Here is a 3,656-nt window from a genome sequence, read left to right on the forward strand (position 1 = left end):
ACTACGTTAATGAAACACATTATACCTTTACCGACTTACTAATAATGGTATACATCTATAAATATAGTAAAGTTTATTTAGTTCTGTTTGAATGTATTTTTAAAATTACGGCTGTGATTCCCAAAATTCTTTTATTAAACGATGCTACATTATCTCTAGACGTTATTTTGTGTCTCAGGATTTGTAGCGAACGTCACTCCTGCTTTTTCGTTTTAAAGTTAAAGTTAACGTTGTCAGTAAAAGGAATTAGTTTCATATCTTACCAAAAATTATTTTCCTAATCAAGCTATGCGTCTATATATTTACAATAAATAAATATTACAGTTTTTTTAATAATCAACCATATATTCGCCCCATGTGTTACTCCTATCGATTTTCTTTTCACCCCGCAGACTATACTGATTGCATAGATTCGAAATACATATAAAAAAATTATAAATTCTTGTCGATATTTTCTTTACTATCTATTATTACTATAGCCTTTTTAATTCCTTGAATACCTTTAACACAAGTATATGATATAATTAATTATTATATAATATGTACAATGTACATGCATAAAATAATAATATATTACAATTAATACAGACTATAATTATTAAATTACATTGTATAAATTTCTAAATAATAAATAAATACAAACCGTTTAAAATTAATTTACAAAATTCACCGTTATAGCGAAAATAAATACAAATAATTCTAAAAGTCAGAGGTCAAGCCCGCCTACTCAATAAGATTTTCCATTCCCATTAGACTATCTCTGGTATATATTTCTCAAGTAATATGTGTATCGTAAATTAGACCTTAGGAGCGAAGTTTTAAAACCTTTACAACTACGTGAAGAAACGGAGTGCACAATTTCATAGTTTTAGAATAAAGTATGACTGATCTGACGAGTACATTGACAACTATTAAAAAAATCATTGAAAAGGTCTTAAAACATTTAAATTTACTAGTTTTACTCTCAATAATAAACGCAGTCATATTAATTTGACTTAACGGGTGTTAAAATTATTCAACATACACAGTATAAAATTCAATTAAAATTGAATATTTAACATAACCCAATAAAATACATAAGATCAAAAATTTATTTTAAACATTACAATATTCTTTCGAGAATAAATAGTACTTTTTTAATATACCTTGGCATCAGAAATAGACGTAGTGGTGGTATATACCAAATGAACAATATTATGGGAAAATCCACCGTGGGTGTCTGAAACAACTACGTCCCAAAAAAGGAACAATATTGGCAAGTAAGGTTATGTTCACAGTGTAACAACTTTTCGCGAAACTTTTTAATTGGGTAACAGATTTGTAACCACGAAAAAAATCTGAAGGATATAGTTCACCTTATTAATACTATCATCGTCTTTTTATTAAATAGATATTGAATATAAGTTGAACTTCTATATTTCAAAAATCATGCGGACAATTTTCGATTCAATAAACACAAAAATTTACACCTTTTATTCCCAATAGTGTTGGCAGAGGCTCAACTACTGCATCCACTTTCCGACTTGTGAATTTCGTCTCATAATATAGTAAGGGAGAGCCTATAGCAACATCGGGAACAAATTCCAGACTCCGGGCTGATACTGAGTAGAAATACAAATTCACTGGATTCCCGAGGATCGAACCCGAGATCTCAGCACTGCAGTCCTACCGTAATACTACGCCACAGAGGCAGTCGATTCAATAAACTTCATGTATATTGTTCTAGGTTGATTTTTGTAACCTATACAGTTACCTACCACATTCTAGAAGTCGAAGACAAACTCAGTAAGTGCGGGTGCACATTTGTCTATGCTTTCGGGAAGCAGGCGCGGGTGGATTAAGTTCAAAGAAACACTGATGCAGTAACTGAATCCAGTTACATTACTTTGCCTACATGAATAAAAATGGCAAATGTCTATTATTGATTAAATCGTCAGTTATAAAGCGTTAACATCTTTACTATGATGAAAATACCCTCAAATTATGGTCGTTTGAGCCAGATTCACGCATAACATAATAAGCAAGAAAAGTGACGTGTATTTAGTAGTTTAGAAAATAAAAAATAAGCAACACTAAAGACTTCTTCCTCTAACGCTATAAAGTCGAGGGGATTCATTTTAAGGTTCTACGACCGACCACTGGCCCATATACCTTCTCTGCAGACTCCAGTCCGGCAAATCAGGTTAAAAATCCCATAAAAATTGCCTAACATTCACGTTCAAACACACTGCCATTACAGGAGCAGTATTAATCCCCCTTCATAATTGAATGTAGTTTATTATGAACACACCCTAACTGTTGTGTGGTTTCGAATTAATTTTTGATTATTACACGCTGGCCTTTGAGTGATATTGCTGTTTGGGGGAATAATTCCTGAGTATCTTTAAACTGATATAAGAGACATCCGTCATTAGTTTATAACCGTGGCGAAGGGTGAAATGTCCCGACCATACATATACATGTACCATGTACTAGATTTGGCGTTCCGAACATTCACTGTGTTCAACTGAATTAAACTGCAATCCATTCAAACTGACTTTAGTATAGTCAAATTTGACAGCTTGTGTACAGAGTGGCGCTTATGATATAAGAACTCGAGTCTAGGTGTAAACTTGGATTTGAATAAAAAATATTAGTCAAATAAGTAAAATTATTTGTTATTCAAGTGAATAAATAGGTTATAACAGTGGTTGCCATTTTAGTTCAGATGTTGAACAAATAGTTTATATGGACTGTAAATCATTCTAATTATAATTAGATTTTACTGAACTCTGAACTCTTCGTCACTGGTTTTAATGTTTATGACTACGCTGTACGTATTATAGGAGGACTAGTGCAGTTTAATGCCGTGGTTTAAAAATACAGCACGAGTCTTTTAATTTTGTCGTTTACTTAGGAAACTAAAGTGGAAGTGGACGAGGCACATAGCTCATAGAACTAGCAACAGGTGAGTTCTTGTATGGAGACTACTAGCAAGTATAGTAGTAGTGATGGTCGTCTACCTACAAAGTGGACAGACGAAGGAACCTGTTTAAAAATCCTTAGGGTAGGTCTGTGTTTAATAGGGGACTTGAAGGCTGATAATGATAATGTTTCGTTTTGAAGTTATGCCTGGTTTAATTAATTGAATTTCTCTTTAAATTTATTACGAAATGTTATATGTGTGTAAACTAAAACTTTAAATATTGGTCAGCTATAGAAAATGAAATCTAATTGAAAAAGTCTAAATCGGTCTTCGTCGACGTGTGTTTGGCCCATAACCATACAAGTCCCTTGCGAATATGGCTTTCATAATTACTAAATATTTAAATCATTATTTCAATTTACCATTTGTGTATTTGGCTTCTAAATTAAAAATGAAATAATATATTGTTCATTCTATTTTTAGGCAAAATGTAGCACAAAATAAACTTAACGTAAAGAATACAACATTAAACGGAAGAGATAATAAATTTACAGCCTGCAGAGCTTAAAGTCAAGGAAAGTTGAAAAGTAAAAAAATCTCCCGCGTCAAGTTTCAGGTGTTTACACAAAATGTAACAATTAATATCAATCAGTGCGTAATGTTGATGGGGGTGCATGCATGGGCGGGCCCTGGGGGGGCGGGGCGTAGCCGCCTTCAGATATAAAGCGTGCTACGCGGCTACGACGGCACA

The sequence above is a fragment of the Manduca sexta genome, chromosome 6, assembly GCF_014839805.1.
Source record: "Manduca sexta isolate Smith_Timp_Sample1 chromosome 6, JHU_Msex_v1.0, whole genome shotgun sequence".
Lineage (NCBI taxonomy): Eukaryota > Metazoa > Arthropoda > Insecta > Lepidoptera > Sphingidae > Manduca > Manduca sexta.